The sequence below is a fragment of the Aquila chrysaetos genome, chromosome 11 (genome assembly GCF_900496995.4).
Source record: "Aquila chrysaetos chrysaetos chromosome 11, bAquChr1.4, whole genome shotgun sequence".
Classification (NCBI taxonomy): Eukaryota; Metazoa; Chordata; class Aves; order Accipitriformes; family Accipitridae; genus Aquila; species Aquila chrysaetos.
Genome location: NC_044014.1, coordinates 5,220,001 through 5,230,173, shown reverse-complemented (window position 1 = coordinate 5,230,173; position 10,173 = coordinate 5,220,001). Strand labels below are relative to the sequence as shown.

Here is a 10,173-nt window from a genome sequence, read left to right as displayed (position 1 = left end):
TCCAATTTGGCCAAGATGCTGTGGTTTCATGTTCTATTTCTGGGAAGGGCAGAGGGAGAAACAATTATTTTTGGAGTTACGGATAGCCAGCTTCTGGCTTCAGTTTTCTCTCTTGCCTCGAGATGAGAATGCACTGGGACATCCCCTTTCAGGAGGGAGCACGGTACCTGGCACTGCCTGCTTCCCTGTACCTGTCCTGCTGTAAGTGCTTCTAAATTAAACTTGCCCCACTTGCGGGTGTCGTCTGCTTTGGTTGACGCTTGCCAGGATCCCTGAAGAGGGGCATTTTGCCTGCATGCAAAATTAGGGCTCAGCCCTCATCTGAAGTAGCAACGTCTCTGCGGTGGTGTGCTGCCCTGGCTGTCCGCACAGGGCAAAGGTATGAGGGGATGGACCCGCTTCCCCCTGCTTCTCAGCCTGCAATACAGTGCCTGGAAAAGAAAAAAAAGTGGGATTACATTTTGGAGTTTAAAAATGAGATTCCTGTGTGTGCGCTCAGCAGGAGTGCCTGGGGGAGCCCGTGGGCTGGGCGCAGCACTCCTGGGGCTACAGGGCCCTCATCTTTAGATTTTCACATTTTTCCATCTGCAAATCTCACTCTTACAACACTTAAGGCAAAAAGGGTGGTGGTGGAAACTCCACAACTAGCTATTTTTATGTGGGAATGTTTGCAAATACATTAGTGAAGTGTAATTTAATTATTAACTGGGAAAAATATGAGTGCTGGAAGAATGGCTTTTCAGTGCTCCACAACTTTTGTCTTTCAAGGAATCAAATTGCTAAAATGAGTTATGCACTCAAGAAATCCGCTTAGAATTAACAACATATGTCCTACTTTTCCAGTTTTTCCTTTAAAAGTTACATATGATAATAATGAAGTGTAAATAGCAAACTTCAGTGATTTGCAAAAGGTACCAGCCTTGTGTCTTTTCTAAACCGGTTGATTTATGTGCTGTTTGCTGTTTCTGAGAACACAAAACAATTAATTTATGTGTGAAAAGAACAGTGAATTAATCCTAGAGAGCCCTGGAGCCTTTAAAGACCTGAATCATATGTTGAGCTCGTTTAAAACTTGCATAAGAAATTAATGTAGAATAAAGCCCTTTAATTTGAAAAGTGCATCTATAGTAGGTGTCCCTAGGATATCTTCTAGATCATTATTCAGAAAGGTTAAGGAGGACTTTATTTTTTTCTTTCTTTCTTTTTTTTATATTCAGTATGTATTTTCCAGTTTGCAGCTCAACATGGTGCATTTCAACTTATAAAGAGGCAGAGATTTTAAAAAGAAATGGGGAGCTTTTTATTCACCTTGCACTTAATTTCCTTGCTGCCTTGCCAGTCCCAGCTTAATGAATGTAATTGCTACCTTTGATGAAAATACTATTATCAAGATCACACATTACATTGGAAAACAGTTTTTCTTTAAACACAGCTACTGCAGTCTCTAATTATGCATGTAACAAGTGGCTCCCGAACAAAAGAGCATGTTGTCTACAATTGCTAGGAATTGGAGCAAGGCAAATTTGAACAAAGAACAGATTAGATTTGCTCCATGCTCCACAAAGCCCATTCCCCTGATTAATTTCCTGCAAAAACTAAAACAATTCTCTCTTAAAAGAAACTAACCCTCATCCCCAGAATGATCCATATGCCATTTGTGTCAATCTATATGATGATAATGGCTACAGATTTAAATTATTAACTATTAGATGTAGTAAAATAGGAAAGCTCTTTTATAAACTTACCTTTTCATATGTAAATAAGCAGTACAAGGACTTAAGGAACAAAAAACTGACTTTTCTGTGGAAACCAGGAGCAAGAAAGCACGCAGTAACTGAAAGTCTGAATTGTGCATGTATAATCCAATTATTTTGTCAGTTTACTCTGTGCTCCGTATTCTGCACAAACACTGCAGCAGGAGTATCAGGTCTGCTAACGTCGTGTTGGGTTTTCCAAGAATGACATATTTGAGGGCTGCTTCCCATGTGTGCAGCTTGAGGAGAGTTCTTCTGAAAAGGATTTCACTTAATTCTTAAAACAAATTATTTTCTCAACAGATATAGTGAGTCAAAATCAGAACTGGAAATACATTTTGCTATTATTCCATGGAAAAGCAGACAGACACTAGTAAAATTTTTAATTAGTACTTGGCCACTGATTAAATCCTGCAATATGGATTGAATTGTTTTTTTGTATTAATAATACAGTGAATTAGTCATAGCAATTTAGAACATTGTGTTATTTTTCATTCTTATTTGTATTGATTTAGGATCCCTAGCTGTGGCCCATTGTACAAGATGCATACAAAACCCGGTTATCTGGGTAAAAGCAAAAAAAAAAAAAAAAAAAAAAAGAGTTCCGCTGCAAAGTGTTTACAAGCTGGGTTAGGATTGGATGTGGACTAATGGAAACCTGCGTCTAGATTATTTTTAAGAAAAATTGGTGAGCAGCAGCAGTGTACTGGTAAAAAAGCATGCCTAGCCCTGCATCCTCTCGCTTGCTCTAGCGAAAACGCTTTGTTCCTGCGAGGAAAGTCAGACGAGTCGCGTGAGAATTGGTCCAGAGGCTGTAGTGAGTGGTGCTGTCTGCCCGGCACTGCTCTCTGCCAGGCTGAATCCAAAGCCCCTGCAGGTGTAATACACACTGCAGGGCTCGGTTCAGCTAGTCTGGGCTTCAGGTTTGGCTGGCGTCCTCTCTGCCACCGTAAGCTCTGCCTGGCTGGGCTGTGGGCGCTGGCGTGCGCCAACTCTTCCAGTGGCCAAAGCCTCCAGCGCAGTCAGTAAACGGGGAAGTCTATTCATGGACTCACTGGTGCTGAAACAGGTAAAACTAAGTGTGTTCTCTGTCACAAGCCTATCAAAGATATGAGCTGTTGAATCCTCCATACGGTCTAAAATACAGTGAACTATATCTTAATCGGGTTGGGTTTTAAATCTTGAAGTTTGGATTTCTAAGCGAGACACTGCTGAGAAATCTCCAAGCCTCAGAGCTGTTGCCTGCACTCCCAGTCCCTTTATGTAAGGCAACGTCTCTTCATCCACGACGTATTTTCATGACTGCAGGTCTCTGTCAGCTGTACCCCTGCACTGCTCTGTGATGTCTAGTTTAGGTCTCTCTTAGACTGAGTAACTCCGGTCTGTAGCGTTATGCTTGAAACAGGCGATGCTTCCTATGCCGGGATGACAATATTAGGCAGAGTAACGCAGGACCGTAAGATGCAGCAGAAGAGAAATGATTCTAAAATTAATGATGTGCAATGGCCAATAATAGGTTTCTCGCTGTGAAGCTATTTCGCATGAGAGAATGGCAGGGAGGGAAAGGAAAAGAGATAACAATTCTATATTTCAAATGAATTTTAATTGTGAGGATTTTTCTGACTATCTGCAGCCCTTCCTCTTCCTTGGGACTCGTGCTGCAAGGTCCTGCGGTCTCTTGTTCTCATACAAATCACTAGGGGATAAAGGCCACGTGGAAACTTCCAGGAACAAGTTGTGAGTGCTTTCGGTAAGAGCAGACTTTGCCAGTGCTGGGGAATTCAACGCTGTAGGAGCTGCATTGCAGCAAACTTGCATGGGCAAGTATTTCCTGCAGCCTGCATGGTTTCTCATGCTTCTCTTTGGGGCTACGGCAGAACTCAGGAGAACAACTTACAAGTCTGTATGCTTAGGAAATTAAAATTTTACTTATTTAGAATACCAGCTAAATGACAAAAAGTGGTGCCAGCTGGCCAAGGTAAAAGGATTAAAATAATCTTAAATTATTTTAGAAAACCTACAAGAGTGCCAGTCTTCCAGCCTGTCGTTTCAAAAGTGTTATGCCGCATGAGGCGTGTGTCCCACTGGATGCTGCAGGGCTGGGGCTGCTGAGCTCTGATGTCTCATTCAACATGCAGCAAATCGTAAGGAGCTTCTCTCCGAGAAGGAAAGATGGCAACAGATGACTTGTGCTCGGTGCCAGCAGTGGAAGAAGTGAGGTGGCAGAGGTATGTGTATTGGCAGCCTATTTTTTTCTGCAAAATAGCTTCCAGGGCCTTTGTATTCTCATAATGCCAATGCAGAGATCAAGGGGACAATCCTGCCCCTGTTATACCGGTCATCCCTTCTCAGATACTACAGGTGCTTTGTTTGCAGACTGTCACAGTTCTTCCCAACTCGCATTACTTGCAGTTAATACAGAATCTTTAAAATGTACCCTGCAGATAAGAAGAAGAAGAAAAAAAAAACCCTCATAATTTTCTATGTGGATAGAATTAATCAAGATGTAATTATGACACCAAATTAAATTACTTAGAACATCATAAAATCCTTGTTCATCTCGGCATCAGTATCTTTAAGAAACTGAATAAAAGAAAATGTAAGTCCTTTCTGTGGAAATTAAAACCAGTTCTGTTTCCAGACACTTCTTCTTGAGTGTTTCAGATACCATGGGTCTTCCAATGATGGGACCACTGCAGAGCCTGCACTGGTGGAAAAGAAACCTGAGAATAGCCCCCTATTTTTAAGGCTTCTAGCTGCAAATACCAGTGACAAAAAGGAACAGGATTATAATCACTACCTGGGGAAGCTGGAGAACAAACCCAGTATATTTAGAAAATCCAGAATTACTTGTGGTTTAGTTCCTTGTCTTCCCCAAAACAAGTTGAAAGTAACTTCATGAGTTTTGGGAAACACATTTGTGTACTTTTCTGAAGAAGTGTTAGGCTGTGAGTTTTTCTCCTTTTAGAAACTAATCCGTTGTTCCCTGCAGTGGGTATTAGGTTCTTGTTTTACTGTAGTACTTAATGCAGCACACTGTAAAAAGGCTGGCTGGAGAGAAGACGTGGCACTTGGGCAGCATGAATATTTATCCCTTCATCACACCATCCCTGCTTAGGTCTCGCATCAGCCAATTTCAGAGGTTTAGCAGAATTACTAGCATAACCCCCAGATCCGTAAGCGTTCTTCCAGGTGTGATGTGGCACCTAATAATGCGTTTTTTTAGCATAGACGTTGCCTGGAATAAGCATTAATTCACAAACACCCTCATAGCCCCTAATGGGGTAGTCGTGTGGGGATGGATGCAGGAGAGATTTCTCCCAGGGTATGATGCACGTGCCGATTGCTGCGGAGGAGCTCAAGCCTTGTACCTGTCGGCATCGGTTATTTTGTATAGGCAGGAACTGAAAGCTCAAGCCCCGAAGCCTGCTCGTGGTGCTACAACGAATGGGAAGAAACCAGCCCCGTTCCCTGAGCAACCCTTCGTTTCTGTACAAAGTCCTCCTCGGTGCAAGGGTAGCGCTGCTCCCTTCCTTCGCGTGGGCGCGCGCGGTAGCAGGACATCTGTGGAGACCACAGACTGCGATCTAGCTATTATACAGCCAGTGGTGGGGCAGGGTGGGAGGCTGGGGAAGTCCCTTCGAGGGAGAGGGACTTGCAAACAATGGATCAAGGAGGATTGTACAGAAGTGACGAGGAGGAAGGATCTAGTGAGCTTGTACCCAGCTCAGTCTCCTTCCCTTCTCCATCGAGTTCTTAAAATAATGCAGAGGAGGAGGCAGGTCTTACATCTGCGTTTAAATAATCTCTTTTCACTCGGAGCAAACACAAAAGGGAAGGAGTAGTCGGTGCAAGAGGCTGCAGAGCTACGGAGATCACTTGCCTCTGCCGGATTGATGGAGCTGAGAACGGGCCAGCTCAGTGCACCTTGGTTTACACGCACCGGTCATTTATTTCACGCTCTTCTCTATCTAGATGTATGATCCAGAAAGAAGGAAAAAGTAGTTGAGGTTTAAACTCTTATCACTAAAGTGAGTCTCCCTCTACATTAAAAAACTATCCAGACATTGTAACAGGAATGGGTTCAGTTCTTATGTCATAAATTTGTGTGTGTAGAAAAAAGACTTATTGGTGAATTTAGCAGTATTTTTCGTTGAACTGGCAGTTGCTAACCATTACACCAGTATTTATTTGATTCTTAAAGAGCACAAAAGCATGGACTACAAATAAAGAAGATGGAGTAATAGCTTTTGACTGGACCACTAGCTTTAAACTTGAAATGAAGTGTCCAGTTTTGAGTTACTGTGTCCAAATGCCATTTGTACAGTTTGAAAAGTGGGGGCATTTTTCCAGCTTGTCACTGTTAGCTGTAGTTCATTCCAGTGAATGATATCACTGAAGGAGCAGTTGTTCTGCTATAAGTACTTCACTCATGACTGGAATGTATTAAATGTATTAATCTGTGCCTCAGAGTGTAATTTAGGGAAGCCCTACATTTGACACATTCTTGTACATCCTTATTTTATTGCCTTATCCTGCAGGTAACAATGTCTCAAAAGCAAAGAGACTGGATGAAGTTAAAATTACATGTCACCAAATATTATATGCACTTTTTGTTGCTCATTTCGCTGTCAGAATTACGGATTTTCAACAACATTAGTTTAAATATGTTTATGACTTGATTTACACCTCTGATGTCAAAATAAAATCCCAGGCAGGAATCCAAGGCTTCTAATGAGCTGGGAGGCGAGATGAAGCCATGAGGGGAACGTCCCCAGCCTCACAGCTACATCTTTCACGGCAAAACTCTGTCGCGAATGGCACCCAGGCCAACCAAAGATAAAACGTGAGGGTTGAGTTATCCTGGAGAGTATTTGTCAAACCTGCTTTAAGTCAGCAGAATAAAAATGTATTTTTGCGGCAAGGTTAGACCTTATGTCAACTAAGTGAACCCGTAAAGCATTTATAGCCACCTCGTGACTATTGCCTATCGTAAATTTGAAACACCCTTAATCCATAGGTGTATAATTTTGAGGTACTTCAAGATACTTTTACCACCTTCTATTTTCAATGTAACAATCATCCACGTCGCTGTTGGCAATTAAATAAGGACATGATTAGTAGTAATAAATGGCATTTTCTGAACTGCGTTATGAGTTACGCACCTGCAAAAAGAAATAAATCTACTGCTGCCCAAACCAGGTGTAGGTATCGCAGCCCTAGCTGTTGCAGGCAAATACAGAGGCATTTGCCATGTTGTGGTTATCAGCCCTGGATCCCTGGCAATTAAGGCAATTTAAGTAGTTGGACTGAAAGCGCTAGCGACTATGTGCTGCAAACTAAGTCACCTCTCATTCCTTCGTGTGATGTGGAAAGCATTTAATGACCGGCGCATCCTTTATTTATGTTTAATCAGAACTTCGCTGGAAGAGCTGAAACCCACGGTGCCAGCACTGCACTAGGAGCCAGCGATACTTACTCTAAACACACCGTGCTGCTTTTCTTGTATTGACATCCGTGTCTTCCCTTGTATACGTTTCCAAATAAATATCCCGAGCTACCCGCAGCTTTTCCTACGGGGCGGAAAAGCCTTCGCTACGGAGCGAGGCAATTCATAAACGTAGCCAAGTGCCCCCGCTCCACCTGCAGGCATCGTTAGCTGGCAGTGATGGGGATGATAGAGGAGATGGGACCAGTGACTGAACTCCGACCTTATCGATCCAGCCACCTCCACCCAGCTGAGTTGCTGCGGTCCAGTCAGCTGAAAAGGAATTTAAAGGGCAGTCGTCTTCCCTGCTCAGCCCTCCTGTCATTAATAACGTTTTCATCCATGACAGTGATAAACACGCAGTACTTGAGGAGAGTTTATTAAGGTCAGTCTATAAATAAAAATTAAAATTTAAAAAAATGGGTTTACACAGATGAACAGATGGATGAATAAAGTGATTGGTAAAACAATAAATATGAAAATAGACAGATGGATGAAGTATCTGGCAGCCATCCTCTAAAAGCCCAATGCCTCAAACGCTGGCAATGTTATACCAGACCCTTCTCTCCCCTCTGATAAAAAACAGATTTAATGAAGCTGCTGCAGAACTTATAGGTTTCGTGGATCTATGGCCTGACTAATATTTTGTCATTTAATGCCTATTCTCCAGCCTGATAAAAAGGATTGCAGCCATTTCTCTATGTCAGGTATATAACTGAGTGCTACTAAAATTTAAATGTCTCATCTGTCCTTGGATTTAAATACAGATGGCCTTAAACCTCCGAGTTTTTCTTAATGCAAGATGGTATACAATCCCCTGCCTGACTTCTTTTATCATTCTCAAAGAGACAGAGATTTGTATCTCAGTGGAATTCAGGCTACCAGCAAGCAAATATTCTTCTTCACTTCCAAAATCTGAACATCATGCAGAAAAACAAAGCCAAAAAGCCTGATAACATTTCAGCCCCCATCAGCTGAGGAACGCTGGCAGGTCTTTATGCTTTATAAAAAGCAAGTCCACTTGATCGAAAATTTCCTTGGGAATCATTTAATGGCTTGCTATCATGCGAGTTAAATTATAAGTTTTATCTTTAGTTTAGCGTTGTTTAAAAGTGACAGGAAGCTAGCGAAGGAGAAAAGTTCATTGTAATTTCACGTGGTTTTCAAAGTGTGATTTTTTTTGTCTCTGTGCTGGCTCTGTAGGTACCTGAGCTTGAGCAGGGGGAAGCATCATTTAGGGAAACTTGTACAATCATCAAGGGTAAACACTTGACTCGGATTCAAGACCACAGGCTTTAAGTTTGCAACATCAAAAGAATCTTAATTGTTGCCTCTGGTTAAATATTTCAAAACCATTACTTAGATCATTGCGGTTATTGATCCTTTATTATGCCTTCGTTCCTTGATGGTCATGCGGACATTAATTTGCATTAAGCAGAGTCACGTGCATCATTGTTTGCTGCAAATGAAGATTTTGAATGCAGAATCTGAACGACGGCTCAGGACTCGTCCAGCCCGAGCGTGCCATCAATTTCCATTGAAAGCGGCTGCCTAAGTGAAATGGATGAGGAGGGAGGGTGCCCGGCGCCTCGCAGAAACTGCGAGACTCTGCATGATTTGGTCCTTAGGAAGCAATTCAGTCTAATAATGAAGAGGTGATGGGGCACATAACTACTGTTAGTTAAATCCAGGTTTAAATGGAATAAACCAAGAGTATTGCAGGTCCCTAATGAACAATCAAAAAGGTGGTTAGGATTGTGCAGAGCAGCTGTATTACTTAAAAATAAGCAACAGGTAGGGGAATAATGGCTTTCGGCCAGTTGTTGAGTCGATCGGAATGGCGGATTGGAGAGAAGGCAGAGATCCTTCCGTCAGCCATCCCCATCCAGCCCTGGACTGAGCTGGCCATAACCCGTGACACGGGATCCCGGCGCGGTGGCTCTGTTCCCCATGGGCTCACCGGGCCACCGGCACGGCTCCTTCTGCTTAGAGGGAGCAGAAGGCAGCCCATGGTCCCGGCCACCAAACCCAGGAGCTGGAGGGTCTCTGCAGGCAGCAAGCCTCCAAATTTGCTGCCAGCTAGAGGAGGGTGAGCTCCCTTCCCGGCAGCAGAGAACAAGTCAAGATGCAATATAACCATCCCTGGGGTTTTCAAACATTTTTGAAACAGGAGGTTGCATTGGTTTGATGATGGGATTATGGTAAGCGAAGCTGGAGTCGAGGCTATAGGAATTACAATGGGGGGGAACAACAAGGATGCTTTTGAGGCTCTCTCTTGCCTCAAAAGTCTTCGGTTCCCTTTAAGATTCCTGGAATACCTAAGGAAGACTTCTCCAAAACTGTGACTGCACCTGAGGACTTTCAGAAGATTTGCTGGGTGCTGCCACTGGCTTGGTGAACCTGGGACAGAAACGGGTAAGTAGGACTGAGGAGTGGGAAGGGCACAGTATCAGGCCTTCAGTGGTTTTGGTCTCTGTTTGCTAGTGAGCATAACAGTCAAGGTTTTGTATGCCAGGAGTGTCATCTTGGCTGTGCAATGCCCTGGAAAATGCCCTTTCTTCAGTTTTTGCCTTCCTGCTTTGTCACTTAGTCTCAAGGTCTCGTACCCAGATGGGATTCAAGGCAGAAGCTGTGGCTGTGACATTTCAGGTATGAGGCTGGCAGTGGTGTGAGCTGGGTCTTCCTCTGAAAACGGGACTGGGACCCCATGTCCCAGTAGCACTTCCATCTTATTTTCTGAATAATTCTGATCCTCTGCAATCAGCTCCTGCACCCTCCTCGCTGCCTTCCTCTCCCTGGATCTGTCTGAGGATGACTGCTAATTGCATTCGGTAACTATTTGCTGCCGTCCGATGCAGGGACGTCAGTCGCTCCAGTAATTGAGCGGTTTGGGGTGAAAGAAGAAATTCACCGATGTTTCCTTTAAAGGAG

At 43.3% G+C, this 10,173-nt stretch overlaps 1 protein-coding gene across 2 annotated transcripts in view; it reads left to right on the top strand.

Annotated features, from left to right (window-relative positions):
* ACADSB (acyl-CoA dehydrogenase short/branched chain) overlaps positions 1–4,382 on the top strand; it is a 28,132-nt gene extending 23,750 nt beyond the window's left edge. Inside the window, exons 12-13 of one of the 2 annotated variants that reach the window (XR_005933542.1) lie at positions 123–201; positions 3,767–4,382. The gene's annotated coding sequence lies outside the window, so the exon portion shown is untranslated. The remainder of the gene's footprint in view (positions 1–122; positions 202–3,766) is intronic. The other variant, XR_005933543.1, reaches the window with a different exon arrangement.
* The last annotated feature ends 5,791 nt before the right edge of the window (positions 4,383–10,173 follow it).